This window comes from Acomys minous (genome assembly GCF_964271855.1).
Source record: "Acomys minous genome assembly, chromosome: 6".
Lineage (NCBI taxonomy): Eukaryota > Metazoa > Chordata > Mammalia > Rodentia > Muridae > Acomys > Acomys minous.
The window spans coordinates 111784479-111810509 of NC_140487.1; the positions used below are offsets into that span (position 1 = coordinate 111784479).

The 26031-nt window shown below is 48.7% G+C and overlaps 1 long non-coding RNA gene across 1 annotated transcript in view; it reads right to left on the bottom strand.

Annotated features, from left to right (window-relative positions):
* Positions 1–26031, bottom strand: part of LOC311601058 — a 403201-nt gene that overhangs the window by 235882 nt on the left and 141288 nt on the right. Inside the window, exon 2 of the long non-coding RNA XR_014780449.1 lies at positions 16676–16785. This is a non-coding gene — a long non-coding RNA (uncharacterized lncRNA). The remainder of the gene's footprint in view (positions 1–16675; positions 16786–26031) is intronic.

Sequence of the window (26031 nt, forward strand, 5' to 3'; positions counted from 1 at the left end):
ACTCCCCAGCACGGTTAGCGCCCCTTAGGTTCACTTACAAGTGAAGACCAGGTTGAAAGCTGCAGGCTCACGTGCCCTGTGACCAGGAGCAAGGCACTTCTCTCCGAGCCCAGCTGCCTCCTAGGACCAAAGATAATGGTGGGAAAGTTCTTTGAAATGCACCACACACCTACGAGGCATTATTAAGCTAATTCCAAGGAAATTGCTTGTCAAGACTCCCAGGGCTGAGCAGTTCAGGTGGCCAGGACAAAAGCTTAGACCATCTCGCCAATCCATTAGTCATTAGAGAGTGAAAGCAATTTAGCCCTAGGTCAGAAACCTCTGAGACACTCTTCTGTTGTAATCATTTAGGGGAGTGCCTGCCAGGTGCGCTGAGTCCATCTCATCCTAATCTTTTTTTCTAATCAGCAAGGTGGGTATCTTGAATAGGTTGATCAAGGTCACAGCAAGTTACTAGGAGATGGTATTTAGGAAGGCCAGCTTCCTCCAGCTTCAAAGCCCGCATTCTTATCTCATCTTTTCCCCCTGCCACTCCGTGAGTGGGGCACAAATTATTAGGAACCCAGGAAGGGCTTGTTGATAAACAAAACAAAACAAAAAACAAACAAAAAAAACCACAAAAAACCATGGTTACCCTAGTTCTGTATGAAACGGGATGATGGCAGTTCATCCCTTTAAGTTTTATGGTTCGGATAAAGGACCACACACAAAATATCTCCCAGGCCCCTTGAGCTATACAACTGAGGCTCTTGATCTCGCAGCTCTGAAGCACAAAAATTCTGTTAGCACGCAGCCGCACAATTCCTAAGTGACAAAGCTGGGATTCAAACTCAGGTCCGTGACACTTGAGATGGTGGCCCTTCAAGAAGGCATCACACCACTCTAGCGCACAGCGTGGGTCACTCCTCTTCAATTTTAAGTCTTCCGAGTCGTTAAAGCTGTCCCTGGCTGTCACTCTTCCCTAGGCTCCTCCACTGCATCCTTAAAACTTCTAAAGCTCGCTTTCCCGCAAAACTACCCTACTACCCACTATCCCGCCTCCAGGCAAGAAGCGGCTGAGCGGCGCCAGGGCAGGGCAGTCTCGGCCCACGTGGCCCAGAGCCGGGGAGGGTGGAGCTCAAAACCCCGCCCCTATCTTGACCACGCCCCCGTCCCGGCGCCCGCGCTCTCCCGCCCCCCGCGGGCCCTGGGGGCCGCTCGCAGGTGTTCGCTGGCGCCCGGATGTCTGAGCTCTGGCTCCACTCTGGCTCCGGCTCCCTCCACAGCCTGCGGGCGGGGCTCGCAGCCCATCCGGAGCCTCTCCGCGCCACTGCCGCTCTGCCAGCAGCGCGGCCTGCAGCTTCCAACCTCTCGGTCTGGGGGCGGGGGGGGGGGCGAAGGGGGGGAGCGGAGTCCCCACCACCAGGCCGAGTCGCTGACCCCACTGCTCCCGCGCTGCCCCCATCGGCTCTCGGACCGCTGTAGCCTAGCCGCACCCCCACCCGGGTTTCCTGACTTGGCCCAGAGGCTGCCTGCATTGAACCCCCCGCTCCTTCCTTCCTTCATTCTTTCAGGCAACGCACATTCCTCCGGGTGCCTGCGACATGCCCTGCACAAGGCCTTGCCGACCTTCTGAGAGTGGCCTCGGGCCACCAGGCTTCCCTGTTCTCACTCCCCACCTCGCCCGGAGCTGGCCGGGACTCCCGACTTCACTCTAGAGTTCTCTGATTATTCTCCCTCCTCTTAGGCAAAACTAGGGGATTTACTGTGTAGTTATAATGGGGTCGGTGTGCAAGCCCACCGATGAGTTACAGCGTGGTCCGAACTGGGCTTTCAATTAGCTTTGGTAATAGCTTGTGGCCAGGCTTCATGGACTAGATGTGGAGTCAGAATAAGGTGACCCGGTGTTAGGAGACCAGCATTTGGGGGCTGCAGTCGACAAGCTATGGAAGGAGGGGCAGCCTTCTGTAAGCCTCTCCCCCAGTTCAGATTTATATCGCTCACCATCACCTTAGCCTCCCATAGTATCCTTCTTGCTGAAGACACTCTCTCTCCTCACCACCGCCACTCTACTTTTCTGAGCCAGATGTCCAGAAAGGAGCCTTCTTGGGCCTGAAGCCCTATAGTCAACAGAAACTCCTGTTGGCCCGGGTACGGAAGGATGGCTCCCAAAAGCCGTGTATGTTCAGCAGCAAGCTGTTGTTCCTCCCAGGACCTTTTCCCATTGGTTTACAAAATCTAAGCCAGGTCAGCCGTGGAAGGACCCCAGAATTCACACATGTCATCTCTCCCGGAGTTAAAAGTGGTTAAGACAAGACTCTTTAGTAGGGACGCGGTATCCTGTACTAGCCAGCACTCAGGAGGACAAGGCAGGATGGTCCTGAGTTTGAGGACAACCTAGCAAGAACCAGTCTTAAAAATAACGGCAAGGGCTTGGAGAGATGCTTCTTCCAGAAAACCAGAGTTTGGTGGTTCCCAGCACCCACTCTAGATCTAGGGGAACCAGTGCTCTCTTCTGCCTTCAGTGTGCATGTGTACCCACCACACACACACACACACACACACACACACACACACACACACACTGAAAATAAATCTCTAAATAAATGGAGTCAGGTGTGATGGTGAATGCTCATCATAATCCCTGCACTTGGAAGGTAGAGGCACAAAGATCAAGAATTCAAGGCCATCTTCCAGGGCCAGCAGGTTAAAGGAGCTAGCTGCCAAGCCTCATGACCCAAGTGCAATCCCCAGATCCTACATAGAGAAAAGAGACCAGACTCACAGAACTTGCCTCCTGACCTTACTACATCCATGCCTGTACTACCCAAACACACTCACACATGCTGAATTTTCATAAAGTCAGAGGCCCAGCCTGGTCTACAAAGTGAATTTTAAAACAGTGAAGGCTGTTACACAGAGAAACCCTGTCTTGAGATAAACAAACAAACAAAAACCCCACAAAAACCAAGTCTGTGCTCTGGAGGCAGAGGCAGGCAGATCTCTGAGATTAAGGCCAGCTCTGTCTATATAGCAAGTGCCAGGACAGCCAGAACTAAACAGAGAAATTCTGCCTCAAAAAAAACCAAAACAAGGGCTGGAGAGATGGCTCAGAGGTTAAGAGCACTGATTGCTCTTCCGAAGGTCCTGAGTTCAATTCCCAGCAACCACATGGTGGCTCACAACCAACTATAATGTGACCTGATTCCCTCTCTTGTCCTACAGGCAGAGCACTGTACACATAATAAATAAATAAATCTTCAAAAAGCCCAAAACAGAGAGAGAGAGAGAGAGAGAGAGAGAGAGAGAGAGAGAGAGAGAGAGAGAAACTTCCTGAATTTGCACCTAAGTCTTTTTTTACCCACTGAGGTATCCCTAAACCAGGAGGGGTTATTTATTATAATTCCTGCTTTGGAGATAGGGTGGGCTGGAGTCTTGCCAAGCCAAGGACCTCACCCATAGCTCTTACAGAGCAACTGCCAGGGGCTGCTGGAAGGCACAACCCTACAGAGGCTCTGGCAAAGGGCAACCAGGATAGCACTTGTCTCCTGTCCCTGCCCAGTCCCCTTCTCTGCCACCCTCGCCAGGAACACATAGAGAAAGGGTGACCAAGTCGGGGCTGAGAGCTGGGAGGGTGAAACGGCTGTGCGCACTGCTGGGGCAGCTTAGCTGAGTTCTTACAGGCACATAAGGAACTCATTATCCTGCATCAAGGTGGTCGCTGGCCAGCTGGCAATGGATGGGTCTGGGGCTCAGAGTGTGTTGTGTGGCAAGAAAGGACTTAAGGCCCAGCTGACTCCCCAGGCTAACTCTTCCACTCCGTGACCCCCGTTCTTTCTGAGCCTTGTCTGTCTGGTTTTCAGCCAGGGCTCTTTCTAGCACCCCAACAAACACCTATAAGACACAGGCCTCTGCACCCCGTGCCAAGCCCCCACAGGGGATGCAGGAGACTCGGGGAGCGGGGCACCAATACAGACAGACAATCTCCCCAACTTGCCCTCCATCCTCATCAGGGCCAGCGGTCTGCCAGTGTGTCCAGATGTGTGACATGCTGCACTCTTCACCATCTCTTGGTTTCCTCCCAGAATTTATCCTGGTGGGGGGGGGGGAGAGGTTGTCCTGCAGCCTGCCAGTCACCTCTTCCATCTGCATAGACAGGAACAGCAAGATGGTGCTCAAATGAGACTGTTTGGAGTGCACAGCACTTTACAGTCGACCATGGCCACACAGTCTGGAAGGAAGTGGATGTCTTCTACCTCACTCCACTGTGTTCACCATCTGTAGTGCTTTGAGATTTTTGCTGCTTGGAGACACAACTGAGCAGCAGCCAGTGAGGCCCCGAGCACCGTTCCCAGCATCGTCAAACAAAAAGAAAAGAATCTTTTACTTAAAAATTGAGACTGCAGAGATGGTTTGGCTGGGAAAGAGCCTACCATGCAAACATGAGGACCTCCAGCACCCACTTAAACAGCTGGGGGTGGGGTGGGGGGGTGGGCTTTGGGGCTGTAGAGAAGGCTCAGCGGATAAGAGCACTGTCTGTTCTTCCAGGGGTCCTGAGTTCAATGCCCTGCAAACACATGGTGGTTCACAACCGCCTATACTAAAATCTGAAACCCTCTTCCGGCATGCAGATAGAGCAGGCATACATAAAGTAAATAAAAAAATCTTTTTAAAAGCACATGCCAGCCGGGCCTGGTGGTGCACGCGTTTAATCCCAGCACTCGGGAGGCAGAGGCAGGCAGATCGCTGTGAGTTCGAGGCCAAGCCTGGTCTACGAAGCGAGTCCAGGACAGCCAAGGCTAACACAGAAAGACCCTGTCTCGAAAAACCAAAAAAAATAAATCACTAAAAAATACATACATACGGGCCTGGAGAGATGGCTCAGTGGTTAAGAGCACTGTCTGCTCTCCCAGAGGCCCTGAGTTCAATTCCCAGCAACCACATGGTGGCTCACAACCATCTGTAATGTGATCTGATGCCCTCTTCTGGTATGAAGGTATACAATGCAGATAGAGCACTCCTATACATAAAATAAATAAATAAATCTTAAAAAAAAAAAAAAAACATACAGGCAGCCCTCCAAACTGTCCCAGCCACAACAGCTCTACCAGAGTTTCTTCCCATGAGTCTGGGAGGCAGACACACCTGCCTGAGTCCTGGCTTTGTCATTTATCAGCTTTGCCACCACAGGTAAGCCATTTCTCCTCTCCAAGCCTAGCTGGATTGATGTGATGACATGTGTAAAGCTCCTGGGACTTGATCAGCCCTGGGTGTCCCCACCAGGGAGTTTGCTGGGCGTAGTGTCACATTCCTCACAAGGTTCCTTCCCAGGTTTTGAGGCATTGCTGTTGCCAGAACGCAGCATCTCAGGACCACCTACCCAGTGTGTGTGTTCTCCACAGCCCGCAGCCCAGCCAGGAAAGCCAACTGGTGCTTAAGGAATGGGAGCCGCAGGGAAGCCATAGGCTGGACTCCACTGCTGAGCTCTGCCACCTTAGACAAACTAGTTAACCTCTCTGTGGTGGGGGCTCTTCTCTGCCATCCTGCGAGAAGAGACTGAGGGCCAGAGTAGGGAAGTGGGTTAGACAAGGGCACATGGAAAAGTCATATTCACAGACCTGGATGTAAACAGCCGAACCGGGGGCCGGGCGTGGTGGCACACACCTGTAATCCCAGCACTTGGGAGGCAGAGGCAGGTGGATTGCTGTGAGTTTGAGGCCAGCCTGGTCTACAAAGCAAGTCCAGCACAGCCAAGGCTACACAGAGAAACCCTGTCTCGAAAAAACAAACAAAAAACCCTTCTGTTTGAGCAAGTGATAGATAATACTTTTTGTAATACTTTTTGTTTGTTTGTGTTCTGGTTTTTCTTTTTCTTTTCTTTTTTTTTTTTTCTTTTCTTTTTAAAAAAAGATTTATTTAGTATTATTTATATAGTATTCTGTCTGTATATGAGCCAGCAGGCCAGAAGAGGGCATCAGATCTCATTGTAGATGATTGTGAGCCACCATGTGGTTGCTAGGAATTTAATTCAAGACCTTTGGAAGAGCAGTCAGTGCTCTTAACCTCTGAGCCATCTCTCCAGCCCGGGTTCTGGTCTGTCTTTCTTTCTTTTTGTTTTTGTTTGTTTGTTTGTTTGTTTCGAAACAGGGTTTCTCTGTGTAGCCCTGGCTCTCCTGGAACTTGCTTTGTAGACCAGGCTGGCTTTGAACTCACAGAGATCCACCTGTCTCTGCCTCCTGAGTGCTGGGATTAAAGGCGTGCGCCACCTCTACCTGGCCAGATATTCCAATATTTGTGTATTAAATGCTTGTGCATGGTGGGCTTTCCGATCTGCTGTCTATGTGGATTTGGACAATATAGCTTAACTGTTTCTGTCCTCAGCATCTACATCTGTACAATGGGAGCAATAGTAGTCTCTCCCACTGACAGCTGTGAGGATCAGTTAGCATACGGTACTTGAGATCGGCCCTCCCTTTCTCCACCTAGCTGTCACTCATTACCTCAGCGTGCCATGAGAAGACTCTGTGCTCATACGGTCTGTAGCCATCCGTGTCCTCATGTAAAAATGTGGCCTCTCTTTTCTACTCTGTATTTAAGTTAAATTGACCTCTCAGGAAGATACACCAGATTTTTATGAGATGGTTAGTTTAGGGTTTTTTTTTTTTTTTTTTTTTTGTGTGTGTGTGTGTGTGTGTGTGTGTGTGTGTGTGTGAGAGAGACTCGGCACCAGGCCAGCTTCACATGGCCACACATGCACGTGCCTGCATGAGCACACAGGCCTGTGGATACACACGCTTTGAGAGGCCTGAGCCAGGCTGTGCTCCTTTCCAAATGGGCTGGAACAGTCCAGAGGAGCCTCGGGCCGGCTGGGAGTGAGGCAAGGGTACCTGCTGTGCAATTCTGTGCAGAGAGCTTCGCCTCTCTTAGACCGATGAAAGGGGGCTCATCAGCTCTACAGCTTGGGGTTCTCTTGTGTAGTCTTGGGGATTGAACCCACAGTCTAGCACATTCTACCAACTGTTCTTCCACTGAGACACATCTCCAGTTCTTTCTTTCTAGATTTTTTTTTCCTTTTTTTTTGGTTTTTTGAGGCAGGGTTTCTCTGTGTAGCTCTGGCTGTCCTGGACTCACATTGTAAACCAGGCTGGCCTCAAACTCACAGGAATCCACCTGCTTCTGCCTCCCGAGTGCTGGGATTAAAGGCGTGTGCCGCCACCACCCGGCTTTCTTTCTAGATTCTTGCAAGGTCTACAGAAAAATGTAGAAAGTTCCTGGCACAGAGTTATCGCCATGTGCCCAAGAATGAGAGTCCTCAGATCCTTGTCATGTTTTTATTTTTTATTTTAAAAATATGAACATCTGTCAGTTGGCTAATGTTTTTAAAGATTTATTTATTTATTTATTATTGCCTGGCATGGAGGCGCAGGCCTTTAATCCCAGCGTGCAGGAGGCAGAGGCAGGTGGATCACTGTGAGTTCGAGGCCAGCCTGGTCTACAAAGTGAGTTCAGGACAGCCAAGGCTACACAGAGAAACCCTGTCTTGAAAAGCAAAACAAAACAACAGAAAGATTTATTTATTATGATACAATGCTCTGCCTGCACGTACACCTGCAGGCCAGAAGAGGGCACCAGATCACATTATGCATGGTTGTGAGTCAACATGTGGTTGCTGGGAGTTGAACTCAGGACCTCTGGAAGAACAGCCAGTGCACTTAGCTTCTGAGCCATCTCTCCAGCCCCCTTATTACCTCTTAACACCCCAGTTAAGCCAATGAAAGGCTTTTTGCATAAACTTATTTTATTTTATCCTCAAATATGAATAAGAGATTAAATATGTCTGGGCAAGAGAATAAAGACCAGGGACAGAAAAGGACATTTCTTGTGAGGCATGGTGTGCATGTGAATGTGTGTGCACACACCTCTATGTGTATGTGAGTGTGTGTGCTTGTGTGTGTGTACATGCCTCTGCGTATGTGTATGTATGTGTGTTTAAATTGCTAATAACTTTATCTATTTATTGACTTTTTATTTTATTTTATTGTTCATGATGCTGAGAATTGAACCTAGGGACTCTGGTATGCTAGGTAAACCCTTTACCACTAAGCTATCACCCCAGTGCACCCCCACCCACCCAGTAAATCTGAATCCAGGCACCGCACCAACTGGCACTCCTATAATCCTAGCAGAGGCAAGAGGACCAGTAAAAGGTGTAGCCTGGGCTACATAGCCAAGGCTCTGTCTCAACAAACCAGAGTGAGGCAAAAACCAAGATTATTTTCAGAACTCACTGAGGTGGTGAATGCAAAACTGTGAGACAAATGAGAGATGAGGTTTTGTTCCGCCCCCCCACTAGGCGAAGTCCTCGGGGATGGGGCGGTTTTACTTAGTCCTGTGCCTCAGCATTGGTGATGCAGTGATAAACTCAGGAAATGTTCAGTACGGAACACTCGGTGTGTATGAGGCTCTGTCCTCACGCATTGGGGCTGGTGAGATGGCTCACTGGTAAAAGTGCCTGTTGTGCCAGCCTGGCAATCTGAGTGGGATTCCATAGTGAAAGGAACAGACATGACTCCTAAAATCTGTCCTCTGACCTTCATGTGTGCATTGGCAGGACAGCACACACACACACACACACACACACACACGCACACAATTACAAGTTTTATAAGATAAAAATGCATAGCAAACATTGAAAGCATTTAATTTTTCTTTGCTGATTTTGTTTGTTTGTTTTTTTGTTTTTCGAGACAGGGTCTCTCTGTGTTATCCTTGGCTATCCTGGACTCGCTCTGTAGACCAGGGTGGCCTCGAACTCACAGCGATCCACCTGCCTCTGCCTCCGGAGTGCTAGGATTAAAGGTGTGCGCCACCATGCCCGGCTTCTTTTCTCTTTTTTAAGACAGGCTTTTTCTGTAACAGAGCCTTAGCTGTGCTGGACTGGGTTTGTAGACAGACCAGGCTGCCTCTGCCTCCAAAGTGCTGGGATTAAAGGCGACCTGCTATCATGGCCGGCTGCTGATTCTATATCTAAAATGACTTTCTGTTTTGTATTTTGTTTTTGTTTTGAGACAGGGCCTCACTCTAGTCTAAACTAGCCTGGAACTTTCTATGTAGCTCAGCCATCACCACGGTCCACTTTCTGCTACTGTCCTTTTGTTGTTGTTTGTTTTGAGGCGGAGTCCCCTGCAGCCTAATCTATCCTTGAAGTCAGTGAGGATGATCTTGACTTTCTAATCCTCCTGCCTGTGCCTCTGGAGTGCTGGGACTGCAGGGATGCAACACCCCACCTGGTTTATGCAGTGCTGGAGAGCGAACCCAGGCCTTCGTTCATGCTAGGTAAGCACTCTACATATGGAAGAGCTACATTTGTAGTCCATTTGTATTGCATTTTTACATACAGAGAAACTGTTTTACCTCTTCCTTATGTGTTTTCCGTATGCAGGTGAGGTCATTGGTTTTTATGGTTTTTTGTTTGTTTGTTTGTTTTGGTTTTTGGTTTTTGGTTTTTCCAGACAGGGTTTCTCTGTGTAGCCTTGGCTGTCCTGGACTCATTTTGTAGACCAGGCTGGCCTCTTACTCAGAGATCCGCCTGCCTCTGCCTCCCGAGTGCTGGGGTTAAAGGCGTGCGCCACCACTGCCTGGCTAGAGGTCGTTGTATTCTTGAGTCTTACGCATTTGGGACCAAATCAATGAGGTAGCGTGGCAGTTGGGGGTGCATTTAGAATGATGCTTGCCTCGCTCATAGGAGATCTCCGGCTCCATCACTAGCACCCCCACGGTACAGTTGTACACCCTTACTTCCTCCTCACCAACATGGGCTTAACAAGAACTGGCTTCATGCACAGAGTCCCAGCTCTCTCTTCTGCACATCCTCCCTCACTTGCAAAGGGCAGCCCTGACTAGAAATCTAGTTAACTAGGTAACAAAGCCCCTTTGAGCTGCTGTTTCTCCCTCCCACGCTGTTGCAACTCCTTCTGCACCCAATGCCCTATTCTGAGCCCCTGGGCCTACTGTTCAAGGCCCACCTTCATCAGAAAAAGCTTACTTAACTTCTATGTCACGGAAGACTTGACCGCCACTAACACCCCTCGGGGCCGTGACCATGGGTTGAGTATTCCAATGCCATGGAAAATATGGTGGTATTAAGCAGGAAAAAGAGACAGACAGATAGACAGAGACACAGATAGAGAGAGACAGAGACAGAGAGGCAGACATAAAGAGAGACAGAAAGCTGGAGAGATGGCTCAGTAGCCAAGAGCCATGCCGTTCTTGCAGAAGACCCAATTTTAGTTCCCAGTACTCACAGGCATCTCACAACTGGAATTCAACAGACAGCCACTAGCCTCTGTGGGCACACACATGTATGTACACAAAGTTGAAAACAATTACACACACATTTCATTTATTTATTTATTTATTTATTTATTTATGTACACAGTCTTCTGCCTGAATGTACACCTACAAGCCAGAAGAAAGCATCAGATCACATTATAGATGGTTGTGAGCCACCATGTGGTTGCTGGGAAATGGACTCAGGAGCTTTGGAAGAGCAGGTGGCGCTCTTAACCTCTGAGCCATCTCTCCAGCCTCACACACACATGTCTTAAAAGCTCAGGGCATGGTGGCACTTCCTGAATCCCAGCACTCAGGACGTGGGAGTTTCAGGCCAGCCAGGCTATTATACAGTGATACGCTGTTTAAAGGAAAAGAAGAAAAGAAAGCGGATTTGAACTGACAAAGGACTGGCAAGATGGCTCATCTGGAAAAGTAGCTGCTGGGCGAGCAGCACCCTGTGGCCTCAGCACTGGGGACCTGGAGATAGAAGGATCCTTGGAGTTTCTGGCCACCTAGTCTGCTAAGTCAGCAAGCTCCAGGTTCAATGAAAGACCCACTCTCAGAAAAGTAACATGTGAGTGTGTGGGAGGAGAGAGTGCTCAGTGGTTAAGAGCATTTGCTGCTCTTGTAGAGGACCCAGGTTCTGTTTCTACTACCTAGACGGTGGCTAGTTTCACTACTAACTCTAGTACCGGGGGTCCTGTGTTCTCTTCTGTCCTCTGCACGCACCAGGTCGCATTCTGCATGTACATTCATAAAGGCAAAATGCTCATATACATCAATACATTTTAAAAAGCTAAACAAAAAAAGTGAATGGTTTTATGTTGAATAATAAGATATAAGAAATAAGGGCCAGGTGTGGTGGCGCACGCCTTTAATCCCAGCACTCGGGAGGCAGAGGCAGGCAGATTGCTGTGAGTTCGAGGCCAGCCTGGTCTACAAAGTGAATCTAGGACAGCCAAGGCTACACAGAGAAACCAAAAAGAAAAAAGAAAGAAAGAAGATTCTGGAATTCCGGACAACAGATACGGTATTAGATGAGGAGTTTATTAAACAGGCATGGGGGGAGAAGGAAAGGGACGAGGGGTACCCCAGAGAGAGCGAGTCAGACAGAGAGACAGAGGCAAAGAGACAGAGAAAGAGTAACAGAGAGAGAGTAAGGGGGTAAGAGAGGGAGCCACTAGGTGGGCCTGTCCTTTTATATGGCCCTGAGCAGGGCCACGCCCCCATGGCAGGTAGGCAGAGTAAAGGAGAATCCTAACAGATGGTATCTGAGAAAAGCACTCGATGTCAACAACCACTGGACTACACACACACACACACACACACACACACACACACACAGACGGACAGACAGACAGACAGACAGACAGACAGAGGAACATAAACGTACACACAGGGGTAAAAAACAAAAGACTTTTGATATTATTTTGATGCTGGATATTGAAGTAAGACCTCTTAGTTGCTAGCCTATTTTACGTTTAATAAATAAGAAAATGACAATAAAGTAATAAGATATAAGATAATAAGGTACCAGGCAGCAGATATTACGCTATAGGGGAGTTTATTCAATGAGCATGGGGAAAGAAGGAAAGGGGGGAGGGGTACCCCAGAGAGAGACAGAAACACAGACAGGAAGAGTGAGAAGAGAGAGAGAAAGTAATAGAGAGGGGGCGAGGGAGGACTGTTCTTTTACAGGGCCCTAGGCAGGGCCACACCCCCGTGGCAGGTGAGCAATGACATCACAGGTAGGCAGACTGCAGCAGAGTTGCTAACATATTATTTTGATGCTGGGTATTGAAGTAAGACCCCTTGCTTGCTAGGTAGTGGCTCTAAGACTCAACTACACCCTCGACCTTCTAAGAACCTTTTAAATAATTTTATCATTGCATTTCACTCCTTAAAGTTTTCTAAGTCCCCAGGTCATCGAAGGGCACCTGAGGTCCAGAGAGAGGAGGGTTCTTGGCCAATGCTGTGGCCCAACGCATGCCTCGACCTCTCTGGACTCAGACTCTCTCTCTGAGTCTGAGTTATAGCAACTTAATAAAGTGGCTTTTATCCTCATGCGTTAGGCATATTTTACTCTGGTAAGTAAAATAACTTGCCCAAATCATATAATGAGGAAGCGACAGTATCATGAGTTTATCAAAGCTAGCCCCCCCCCCCCCCCCCCCGCCCTTAGTGCATGCCTTTTATTTAGTGCCTGGAGGCCTCCGGGGTGGGGTGCAGGGCTTACTGTTTAGGGATGCTCAGGCTTAGCGCCCATGGCCCTATGAACTGACTAAATTCCTGGGGCAGCAGTGTGGTACCCCAAAGCAAGGCTGACTACCAAAGACTGCCCTCCTTACTCACCTTCCCAGCCTTAGCAGCTGGGGTCAGGGGGCTCACAGAGAGGGCACGCAAGGCCTGGCTCCTTCCATGATCTATACATACAACCGAGCAACCCCCAGAGCCCATTGTCTCCACGGGACACAATATAGATAAAGGACCCAGCCTAGTGGGTTGCTTGCATCAATCTGTAGCCATGGAAACCCCCAGGGAGACAATTCCAAAGCCCTCCCGGGTACCCCCCCTACACCCTGCAGCTGTGTCCCAGCCCCCAGCGGGAGGGGAACTGCTGGTAATTGCCCGCCCCCCTCCCCAACTGCCACCTCCAAATGGGACACAGCTGGATCCCCCCTCAAGCCCCCTCCCGCAGGAGAACTGATACTTCTGAAGGGGTCCTTGGGCCTTAAATTCTAAGCCCCGTGGGTCAGCTTAAGGTTCCACGGTGGTGAGAAATGCCCTTGATGCCAGGGTCAAACACGGGGAAGGGGGCGGGGGCGGGGAAAGGATCCCTAGAATCCGCCAACGTATAAACACAGCCACCGCGCAGCTTTTCAGCTTTTTGGCTTTTCGGCGTGTGACTGTCCTCTTGTGGCCAGTCGCTGCAACTGTCTGCAGCGCTGTAGGGAGAAATGTCTTGCCGGCTATGTAACAACTGTATTCTAGATGCCCAGGCTTCTTAGATTTAGTCCTCACGCTGTGGGGTGGGCGGTCTTATTCTATTTATGCATGCTTAAGCCGAGGCTTCCAGAGAGTAACCCCAGAGGGGGGATGGGGGACGGGGCGGGGGGAGGAGAGCAGGGGAGGCGGGGAGCGGGGAGGGGGGCGAAGGTGGGTGGGAAGCCGGTGGTTAAGAGGGCCAACATAGACAGTTCTACCTTCAATACCTTGCCACTGCAGTTACCTGTTTCAAGGCCTTGAAAAAAATGATCAAACTTTGTTCTAGGTGCATTTCTGTTGCTGTGACAGAAAAGCAACTTGCGGGAGGGAAAAAGAAGAATTTATTCAGCTTACAACGCCAGGTTAGACCATTACTTTGAGGAAGTCAAGGTAGGAACTTGAAGCATCGTATCCACGGTTAAGAGCAGAATACATGGTTCTTTGTTTGCTTTCAGCTACCTTCCTCCTCTTCTTCTTTTAGACTACCAAGGACATCCTGCCTAGGCAATGGTGCGGCCCACAACAGGCTGTGTCTTTCTACACCAATTAACAATTAACAAGCTAGCCGGGCGTGGTGGCAGCGCACGCGCCCTTAATCCCAGCACTTGGGAGGCAGAGGCAGGCAGATCACTGTAAATTCAAGGCCAGCCTGGTCTACAAAGCAAGTCTAGGAGAGCCAAGGCTACACAGGGAAACCCTGTCTCGAAAAACCAAAAACAAGGGGCTGGAGAGATGGCTCAGTGGTTAAGAGCACCGCCTGCTCTTCCAAAGGACCGAGGTTCAATTTCCAGCACCCACATGGCAGCTCACAACTGTCTGTAACACCAAGATCTGACACCCTCACACCAATGCACATAAGTTAAAATTAAATAAAATATTAAAAAGAAAAAAAAACAATAACAATTAACAAGCAAGACAATCCCTGACAGAAAACCTGATCTTGGTAATACCTCATTAAGTCTCTCTCTCTCTCTCTCTCTCTCTCTCTCTCTCTCTCTCTCTCTCTCTCTCTCTCTTGTGTGTGTGTGTGTGTGTGTGTGTGTGTTTCTCAGTGATTCTGGGTTGTTAAGTTGACAGTGAAAGCAAACAGGCGCACCCCTGAATTTCAGTTTCTCTGTTTTTCTTTTTTAACATGCATTTATTATGTATACAGTACTCTGCCTGTATGTGTGCCTGCAGGCCAGAAGAGGGCGCCAGATCTGACTATAGATGGTTGTGAGCCACCATGTGGTTGCTGAGAATTGAACACAGGACCTTTGGAAGAACAGACAGTGTTCTTAACCTCTCTGAGCGGTCTCTCCAGCTCTCCCAGTTTCTCCATTTGTAAAGTGATAGTGTTTAAGGATCGATTGTGAAGACCACAGGTGAAATGTTTCTAAGCCTTCAGGGAGGTGACCCACATCTCTATACGGAGATGTACCCATATAGAGTGCTGGTTACATCACTGAACGTTCCCTGGCCTCAGTTTCTGCCCCATCACGACAATGCATCAATAGTGGAAACTCCTGGGGTGGGTCACAGGCCATCCCTTATCCAAAGTGCTCGGGCCCAGATAATTTGCATGGCACACGTAAACATATTTGCATATGCATTATGTGATAGCATGCCTGTGGGTGGGTCTCATGTCTAAAAACAAAGTTCATGGGTATAGCAGAGTACTTCTTACCTATTAGGCAAGTGATATGTCCACTCAGCTAGCCTTCCCTTGGGCCTTCCTTCTGGCCGAACCTTATCACATGGAGTCAAGTCTTCTGCTAGGCAGCCTCTTGGTTCTCAATCTGTGGGTCTCCACCCCTTTGGAAAAGTGAATGCCCCTTTCACAAGGTTCGAATATTAGATATCCTGCATATCAGATATCTACATTACAAATTCATAACAAGTAACAAGATTACAGTTATAAAGTAGTAACAACAACAAAAAACCGTTCTATGGTTGCGGGCATCCACAGCATGAGGAGCTGTCACAGCAGTAAGAAAGCTGAGAACTGCTATGCTGAGCAGGCCCATGTCAATGTTCAAAAAGCTTTGCATTTTTCTGGTCGTAAAAGCAGTTGCCTGGCATGCATGAGGTTCCCTTTGTCATCTCTCATACTGATTAAAACCGACATTTTCTGGTCTTGGGAGGCTTGGAGAGATGGCTCAGTGGTTAAGAGCACTGGCTGCTCTTCCAAAGGACCTGGGTTCAATTCCCAGCACCCATGTGGCAGCTCACAACTGTCTGTAACTCCAGTTCCAGGGGATCTGACACTTTCACACAGATATACATGCAGGCAGAACACCAGTGAACATAAAATAAAAGTAAATTAATATGCCAGGCAGTGGTGGCGCACGCCTTTAATCCCAGCACTTGAGAGACACAGGCAGACAGATCACTGTGAGTTCGAGGCCACCCTGGTCTACAAAGTGAATCCAGGACAGTCAAGGCTACACAGAGAAACCCTGTTTCGGGTGAGGTGCGGGGGTAAGAGAACCAAACCAGAACAGAACAAAACAACAAAAGACTGGCTGACTTAATTCTCAAAGAGTTCTGGTCTTATTTTCCCATTTTAACGATTGAGCTGATCCTGTCCGAGACCTTTGGTAAAGATCATGTACAACTGAGGGCCATTTTGGTTTTGCTGGAGATTGAACTCAAGGATCTGCTCAGACCAGGCAAGTGCTGCACTTGGCACATCCCAGGGTGTTGGGCGTGCCAGGCCAGGGCTCTACCTCTCCGCTTGGCCTAGATTCCTGATTTTGCTCCACAGTTTTTCGTCTATTGCTCTGAAGCATTTTGAGGCACACCTTTTGCTTTTAATTTCTTTTTTAAATGGACAGTACTTTGAATCAGGAATGGATATAAAAAGCACAACATTCTCAGTGACTTAACAGGTTAAAAGAAAGGAAAGGGGCCTGGTGGAACACACCTGTAATCTCAGCATCCTAGTGATCAAGGCAGAGGTTTTGAGTTTGGGATCAGCCTGGGCTATACCTTATCCAAGAGTCAAGAAGCTGAGGCCTGCTGGGCAAGGTGGGGCATACATGTAATCCCAGCACTCGGGAGGCAGAGGCAGGAGGAACTCTGTGAGTTCGAGGCCAGCCTGGTCCACAAAGTGAGGCCAGGACATCCAGGGCTACACAGAGAAACCCTGTCTCAAAAACAAACAAACAAACACAAAACACCCAAAAAATAAATAGATGGATAAATAGATAGATAAAAAGAGAAGCTGAACCTGGTGATACACACCTGCAATTCCAGGAGGTGGAGGCAGAAGGATCAGGAGCTCAAAGCTATCCTTGGCTACATAGAAAGTTGGAGCCGGGCGTGGTGGCGCACGCCATTAGTCCCAGCACTAGGGAGGCAGAGGCAGGTGGATCTCTGTGAGTTCGAGGCCAGCCTGGTCTACAAAGTGAGTCCAGGACAGCCAGGGCTACACAGAGAGACCCTGTCTCGAAAAACAAACAAACAAACAAACAAACAAAAAAGTTGGAAACCAGCCTGGGCTACCTGAGATCTTAAAAACATCTGCAAATAGCAAGAGGGGAGGGGGGAGGGGGAAGGGAGCAGTTCCCTGGGGTAGGAGGTGAAGGAAGCCATTGCAAGTAGAACAGGGTGACTCCCCCAGGGCCAGAGGCGTCCCAGGCAGAGGCAGTTGGGAGAAGTGTGTTGATCAGAGCTCAAGGCCAGGTGTGAAGAGGCTGGAGACCAGAGACAGTGGCTTGGTGTGGGGCGACATGGTCTGGCCATGGTGGGGAGCTGCTCGATAGAATTTAAGCCAGAAAGAGACAAGGTGGGGCATCTCTCAGGAATAGGAGGGGAAATTGAATGAGGCTGGTGCTCCCCCCAAAAACTGCTCAAGATATCTCTATTGGTTCTCTCTCTGTCTAACTCTAGACTTGGTCTTGAGCTACTGGTAATCCTCCTGCCTCACCCTCCCAAGTGCTGGGGTTATGGGCATGAGCTACTAAATACAGCAAGAAATTGAGCCAGACCAACATTAAGTGATTTACTTATTTATTTTTATTTTATGTACATTGGGGTTCTGTCTGCTGTGTGTGTGTGTGTGTGTGTGTGTGTGTGTGTGTGTGTGTGCGCTTGCGCGTGTGCCAGATTCATTGGAACTGGAGTTACAGAGAATAGCGAGCTGCCATGTGGGTATTGGGAGTTGAACCCAGGTCCTTTGGAAAAGGCAGTGCTCTTAACTTCTGAGCCATCTCTCTAGCCCCTGGACCAACATTAAAAGTTTTAAAAAATTAGGCTGTGTGTGGTGGTCTACACTTTTTTTGTTTTGTTTTTTTTTTCGAGAGACAGTTTCTCTGTGTAGCCTTGGCTGTCATGGACTCACTTCGTAGACCAGGGTGGCCTCGAACTCCCAGAGTACTGTGATTAAAGGCATGTGTTATTGTGCTTGGCTGGATGCCCATACTTTTAATGTCAGCACTTGAGAGGCAGAAGCAGGCAGATTTCTGAGTTGGAAGCCAACCTGGTCTGCAGAGCAAGTTCTAGGACAGGCAGGACTACACAGAGGAACCCCATTTCAAAGAAAAAAAAAAGTTTTAAAAGTAACTAATGTGGGGCTGGAGAGATGGCTCAACGGCTAAGAGCACTGTCTGTTCTTCCGGAGGACCCAGGTTCAGTTCCCAGCACCAACATGGCAGCTCACAACTATCTGTAACTCCAGATCCTATGGCTCTGACAATGCACATAAAATAAAAACTATTTTTAAAAATTAAAAAAGTAACTAATGTTTAAGTTAAATTTATTCTTTGACAATTTCGTGCATATATGTACCTCTCCCACCCTTTCATCTACCGCCCCCCCCCGCCCCCCCGCCCCCCCCCCCACGCCCCATCAATTCTGGAGACTGTAGCAGACAAACACCTCATCAAATGCTCTAACCCTGAGCTATACCCGCGGATGGATGATCCCCCTTTCATGTGAGGTCACCTCCACAGGTCCCAACATCTGTGAAAAACACCTTCAGCATCTGGAAAGAATCTGGTCAAACGGGAAGCCCCAGCTTTCCCACAAGAGCTGCGTCCTTCTCTTCCCTGCTTCACATGCGCCAAGAGGATGGGTGAGGTGCACCGCGGCAGGCGCCCTCTAGATGGCAGCCTTCTTCTTCGGAGACAGCGAGAAGGGAACCCACAAAGCTTGTGTAGCCCACGGTGCATAGCCAAGCGTGTAGCCCTTGCCCCTGAGAAAACTGACTTAGAATCACACAGATGGGTGGACGCAGGACCAGTTGCCTTTTATGCGCTCCACTTGCCTCATCTAGACTGAAGACTGACCCATCCCCAGCAAACGCTAGTCCATTTTCTGCCTCTATATAGACTGCCCATTCCTGGACTTGTCTGGGTGGTTCAGATAAACAGAATCCTATAATATGTAGCCTTTGGTGTCCGGTTTCTTCCACTTGGAGAAACGCTTTCAAGGTTCATCGATGTGTGGGTATAATCGATCCTTCTTTTCTTCTTATGGCAAAAAATATAGGCTGGTCACGGTGACTCATGTCTGTCCGCATTTGGGAGGCAGAGGCAGGCGGATCTCTGTAAGTTCAAGGTCAGCCTGGTCTACAAAGTAAGTTCCAGGACAGCCATAAAGAGACCCCGTTTTAAGAAAAAAAATCAGAAAACAAACAAACAAACAACAATGGTGGGTGCTGTGGTGCACTCCTGTAATCCCAGAACTTGGGGAGGCAGAAGCAGGCAGATCTCTGTGAGTTTGAGGCCAGTCTGGTCTACATACCAATTGTGTGGTCACAGTTTATTTTATTTACTCATTTATCAGTTAATGGCACCTGGATTGTTTTTTCTCTGGAGTCACTGAAAATAGTGTAGCTACAAATACTTGTGTACAGGTTTGTTTGAAAGGGTCTGCCTGGCTTGGGGCTCACGCCTGCCTCCACCTTCTGAGTGCTAGAATCCAAGGCACGGGCCACAATGCTTAAGTTTGTATATACACTTTTATTATGTAGAAAAAGGTTTTTTTCCTTCCTCCTCCTCTTTTCTTTCTTTCATTTTTTGTGAGACACGCTTCTCTGTGTGTAGCCTTGGCTGTCCTAAACTTTCTTTGTAGCGCAGGCTGGCCTCGAACTCACAGAGATCTGTCTGCCTCTGCTTCCAGAGGCCTGCACCACCATTGTCAGACTCAGACCGGGCTTCCAATTCTCTTAAGTTTATATCCCAGGATTAATATTGCTAAATTAGCCGGGCGTGGTGGCGCACGCCTTTAATCCCAGCACTCAGGAGGCAGTGGCGGGTGGATCGCTGTGAGTTCGAGGCCAGCCTGGTCTACAAAGTGAGTCCAGGACAGCCAAGGCTAACACAGAGAGACCCTGACTCGAAAAACCAAAAAAAAAAAAAAAAATATTGCTAAATTATACTATAGGTGTATATATAGTTTGCCTTTATATACTTATTGACTTCTTTGAGACACAGTCTATGTAGCCAAGGATGGCCTTGAACTCATAAAGACCCGCCTGCCTCCCAAGTGCTGTGATTAAAGGTGGGTGCCACCACGCCCAGACTTCATGTTTTATGTATCTATGTGTTGATTTAATGGAAGAAGGTGTCGGTTGAGACACGGCCACGCTGCGTAGTTTGAGTCCTGAGCTTACAGGCCTGCCCTCTGTGTGTGGGTTTTTGGGAAACCTCCCAACCACTTGGGAAGCAGCTGCATCAAGCCATGGCTCGGGTTTCTCTACATCCTGGCCAACACTTGCTAGTGTCCGTCTCCCTCGTGATGCCCATGCCAGCGAGTGGGAAGCAGGCTCTCATGGCCACCTCCCAAGTGACTATGGAGGTTAACTGCTCGTGCGCAGCTGGAGAAGTGTCCGTCTAAATCTCTAGGCTGCTTAGTAAGTGTTCACGCTTCTGCATCCCATCCCCCAGGACCCGACTCCTGCAGGCTGTTCTCTGACCTCCACGCTCAAACACGCCAGCATGGCACATGAGCGTGTGCACGGGCACACACACACACACACACACACACACACACACACACACACACACACACACACACGGCACCAGGCACACTCAGATCCCCATCCCACATTCTCCTCACTAAACACCCTGTGAGGCAGCCATAAGCAACTTTGTTTCTCAGAGGAAGAACGGAGACATAGGGTGGTGCACAGGAGAGCACGGGACTTGAGGATGAAGGATTGGGAGTCTGTGGACTTGACTCTCCCTGCAGACCGTGAGTACCAAGTACAGCACATAGCCCAGGCCCCCCAGCTGCACAGTAGTGTCCTAGCAACGGCATCCTCCTCTGGCCTAGCTTCACGAAGGCAGCAACTTTTTCCTTCCTCATCCCCTCCCACTTCTCAGTGCGAGGATGGAACCCAGGGCCTTATCCATCCTAGGTCAAAGCTGTACCACTGATGTGCTCTTTAACACCTCCCACACCTGAAACAAAAAAAAAACAAAACAGGTTTAATAGAAGGCACAAAGATGAAGCTGGGCGGTGGTGGCGAACGCCTTTAATCCCAGCACTCGGGAGGCAGAGGCAGGAGGATCTCTTTTGAGTTCGAGGCCAGCCTGGTCTACAAAGGGAGTTTCAAGACAGCCAGGGCTACACAGAGAGACCCTGTTTCGAAAAAGCCCCCCAAAATAAAAAATAAAAATAAAAGAATGCACAAAGATGGAAGATGGTGGGGCAGAGACTCTTCCCCTCTGTACAGCCATTTGATTTTTATCCATTTGGACAGGTGACATTTGGTGGGGAGGGGGGCTGGGACAAGAGGGGTAGGGCCTTCAGGATGCCTGGTATTTTTGTCTGTTTTAGATTTTTAAAATTTATTTTTACTTATGTATATGGTGTGTGTGGGTGCCTGGTGTGCGTGCGTGCGTGCGCGCGTGCACACCTGTGTCAGTTTATAATGGGAGTGGTGGCCCATGACTTTAATAATTCCAGTACCTGGGAGGCAGAGGCAGAGGCAGAGGCAGGCAGATTTCTGAGTTCAAGCCCAGCCTGGTCTACATAGCAAGTTCCAGAACAATCAGGACGACACAGAGAGGCCCAGTCTCAGAAAACCAAAGTTAAAAAAAATTTTTTTTTTAATTTATATATGTGTGTGAGCATGCTTGTATGTTTTGGTGTACCAGGTACATGCAGGATCCCCCGGGACTAGAGCTATAGGCAGTTGTGAGCCACCATGTAGATGCTGGGAACCAAATGTGGGTCCTGTCCTCTGAAAGAACACTAAGTCCTCTTAACCATTGAGCTATCTCTCCAGCCCCACCAGCTTCTCTCTCTCTCTCTCTCTCTCTCTCTCTCTCTCTCTCTCTCTCTCTCTCTCTCTCTCACACACACACACACACACACACGCACACACTCATACACACAGACACACAGAGGGAGAGAGGGAGAGAGAGAGAGAGAGAGAGAGAGAGAGAGAGAGAGAGAGAGAGAGAGAGTCTTGTTCTGTAGCCCTGAGGTCTGGTATTTGCTTATGTAGCCCAGGATGACTTTGACTCAAGGCGATCCTGTTTTAGCCTGCTAGGTGCCAGGATTACAGGTGGGAATCACTACATCTGGCTCTCCTAGACTCTTGTACCAAATATTTTAAGCTTTGACAAACAGGATTTTATTTATTCTTTTTTTAAATTTAGATATCCTTTTTTATTAATTAATTAATTTTTTACTTTAATTTTTTTTGGTTTTCCGAGACAGGGTTTCTCTGTCTTAGGCTTGGCTGCCCTGGACTCGCTTTGTAGATAAGGCTGACCGCGGAACTCACGGAGTTTCACTCAGGCAAGTTCTTTTTGTTGTTGTTTGTTGTTGTTGTTTTTGTTTTTTTAGGTTTTTCAAGACAGGGCTTCTCTGTGTAGCTTTAGCTGTCCTGGACTCACTTTGTAGACCAGGCTGGCCTTGAACTCACAGTGATCCGCCTGCCTCTGCCTCCCGAGTGCTGGGATTAAAGGTGTACGCCTCTATGCCCGGCCTCAGGCAAGTTCATAATACCCCGAGTTATTCTTTCATCATCTGGAGAATGGTTGGAAGTGTCTCTAGGTGGCCCAGTTATGAGGACATTCATTTATTTATTTATTTATTTATTTATTTATTTACTTATTTACTTACTTATATAGGACCTCATATACTCCAGACTGGCCTAAGATGCTATAGCTGAGGCTGACCTTGAACTGCTGTTCTTCCTCCACCTTCTAGTGCTGAGATTGCACACTCTTTCCACTGCTGCCAGCAAGGTCTGCCGCCCAGGAGCCCCTGGCTCACTGGCAAGGCATGGCTCTCTGAGACTGGTGCCCCACTCAGTGTTCTTGCTGTATGGCCCCGAAGAGATGGCTCAGCGGTTTACAGCTCTTGCTGGTCTTGCGAAGGATTCAGGTTCAATTCCCAGCACCCTAATGGCGGCTCACAGCCACCAATAACTCCATTCCAGAGGCTCAGATGCCTTCTTCTGCTCTCCTCCAGCATCAGGCATGCACACGGCACACAATCATATATGCAAGCAAAGCAAGTCTACACGTTAAAAATAAAAAATAAAAAATAAAAAAAGCCGGGCCTGGTGGCGCACACCTTTAATCCCAGCACTCAGGGAGGCAGAGGCAGGCGGATCTCTGTGAGTTTGAGGCCAGCCTGGTCTACAAAGCAAGTCCAGGACAGCGAAGGCTACACAGAGAAACCCTGTCTTAAAAAACAAAACAAAAAAGATAAAGATCCCACTTTGATCCTGATTTCATTCTTAGGCAATCTTTTATTGAATCCCTTTAGATGAGTGGTTCTCAACCTGTGGGTCGTGACGCCCTGGTGGTTGTCAAATGAACCTTTCCCAGGGGCTGCTGAGGACTATGGGAAAACACAAGTACTTACATTACAACTCATTATAATAGCAAAATCACAGTTATGAAGTAGCAACAAAAATAATGGTATGGTTGGGGGTCACCACAATGTGAAGAGCTGTATTGGAGGGTTGCAGCCTTAGGATGAGAGCCGCTGCTTACACAGCTCACCCTGCGTTTCCTTATATGAACGCGTTGTCTCCATTACCAGGTAACTGGGAGCCTTCAATAAAATAAGCATGATGACACAGGCTTCTTCTTTTAATTTAATTAAATTAAATTAATTAATTAATGTTTATGAGTGCTCTATCTGCATTTACACCTGCATGCCAGAAGAGGGCACCAGATCTCATTATAGATGGTTGTGAGCCACAATGTGGTTGCTGGGAATTGAACTCAGGATCTCTGGAAGAGCAGACAGTACTCTTAACCACTGAGCCATCTCTCCAACCCCAACACATGCTTTTGTTGTTATTGTTTTTTGTTTGTTTGTTTGTTTGTTTGTTTTTCAAGACAGGGTCTCTCTGTGTTAGCCTTGGCTGTCCTGGACTCACTTTGTAGACAAGGCTGGCCTCGAACTCACAGTGATCTAACTGCCTCTGCCTCCCAAGTGCTGGGATTAAAGGTGTGCGTCACCATGCCCAGCTTTTTATTGGGTTTTAAAAAGTATTTGTTTGACAACAATTAAGATGTAATCTGAATAAATTATTGAAATAAAACATATTTATTTATTTATTTGTACTCTATTCACTTGTATGTCTTCATGACAGAAGAAGGTATGAGATCCTATTACAGGTGGTTGTGAGACACCATGTGGCTTGCTGAGAATTGAACTCCGGACCTTTGGAAGAGCATAAACAGTGCTCTTAACCACTGAGCCACCTCTCCAGGCCTTGTTGTTGTTGTTAAACAGGGTCTCGCTGTGTGTTATGTAGCCCTGGCTATCCTGGAACTCACTCTGTAGACCAGGCTGGCCTCAAACTCACAAAAAAAATCCATCTGCCTCTGCCTCCTGAGTGCTGGGGTTAGAGGTGGGTGCCATTAAGCCTGGCTGATGGTACATGCTTTTAATCCTGGGACTCGGGAGGCAGAGGCAGATGGATCTCTGTGAGTTTCAGGCCAGCCTGGTTTACATAGTGAGTCAGAGGCCAGTCAGGGCTACACAGTGAGCTCCTGTCTCAAAAGCAGTGCGACTACCCCCCGAACAACAAAGTAAGCATGTTGGGTGTTTATATCAAGCAGCCTTCTATGGGTTCCATACTTAGCGCATGGGGCACCGCAGAGACCGAACGGATGAATGGGAGGAAGAGCCGCGCTGCCATCCACCTTCAAAGGCCCAGCACCTCCTCCACTGAGATCACACCGTAAGGATGGGGCGCGCGCGAATCAGGCTGCAGGAGGAGATCTGCCTGAGCCCTGCGCCCACACCTCTCACAGGAATCCACCAGCTCCCAGACAGTGAAACTCCAAAGCCCCAACTACCCGAAACTCAACCACAGAGACCTGGCTCTCGGCCCCCCTCGCTGGCTGCTGGCTCTCTTCTTTTCTCCCAGCCCCACCCTGCCACCTCCATTTTCCTCCCTGGCCCTGGGGTGCTCCCCGCCCCGTCCCCCCTCCACCGCTTCTGCTCCAAACCTGCTTGGCCACAATTCCTTCCAAGTTCCTTCATCTGTAGAATGGGGATACTAGCAGTGCAGTGTGTTGTGGGGGGCGGGGGGGGGGGAGGGCGGGGGGAGCAGAGGGCAGGCAGGGCCCATCATTTCCATGGTCATATATGAACGATGCCTCTGGGTTGATCAGCTAGGAAGCAGGGGGCAGGACTTTGTGAGGGACCCCCTAGACTTTCCGATTTCACCTCTCTCACGACTGCCTCTCTTTGCTGCACGCACGAGCAAGTCATAATCAGTATTTATAGCTTACCTTCTGCGTGCCGAGCCGGGCCTCCTCATTCAACGAGGGGTCGGACAGACATCACTGAAAAAAGCTTGGAGACAATGCAATGAATAACAAGGCAAGAAAGCCAAGGCCTGCATCAGACAGAACAAAATAAACATTCAAAGAGGGTAATAAGTTCTCAGGGTGAGAGAGGGGAAGCAGGCAGGGAAGGGCTTCCCAGAGGAGGAGATATTTAAGCTGGCCATTAAAGGACCAGTGAGATATGCAGACCAATTTTTTCTATTTCACCCTTATTTGTTTGTTTATTGATTTTTTTTTTCCCAAGACACAGTTTCTCTGTGTAGCTCTGGCTGTCCTGAAACTCACTTTGTAGACCAGGCTGGCCTCGAACTCACAAAGATCTGCCTGTCTCTGCCTCCTCCCAAGTGTGGGGATTAAAGGCATACGCCAGCACCTCCCGATGGTCTCCTGTAGAGTAAAGAGGTCTATGTTCCAGAGACTAAGTCCGATTTAGCAACAGCTGCCAACTCATGTGAAGCAGGCTCTGTGCAGAAAGCTTTGCATGCACTGTCTCATGAGAATTCCCTGTGATCCTATAAGAGCTTATTAGGGATGAGAAAAAACAAGACCCAGAGAATTGAGGAATCTTGTCAAACAGCTTTGGATGGATGTGAATTAAGAAGACTGGGGACGGCCAGGCGTGGTAGCGCACGCCTTTAATCTTGGCACTAACACTCGGGTGGCAGAGGCAGGCGGATCGCTGTGAGTTCGAGGCCAGCCTGGTCTACAAAGCGAGTCCAGGACAGCCAAGGCTACACAGAGAAACCTTGTCTCGAAAAACCAAAATAGATAAATAAAATAAAATAAAATAAAAAATTGGGGACAAAGCCTGGGCTACTTGACTTCTGATGATCTGAAGTCTTAAACTGGGGGCTCACTCATGAGGGCTGTGAATGCCAAAACCCAAACTTAAAAAACGCCAACAAAACAGAAGCACACAGCTGACCTTGAATAGGCCAGCACCTGCTGACACCCCGCCCTGTCACTCGCCACA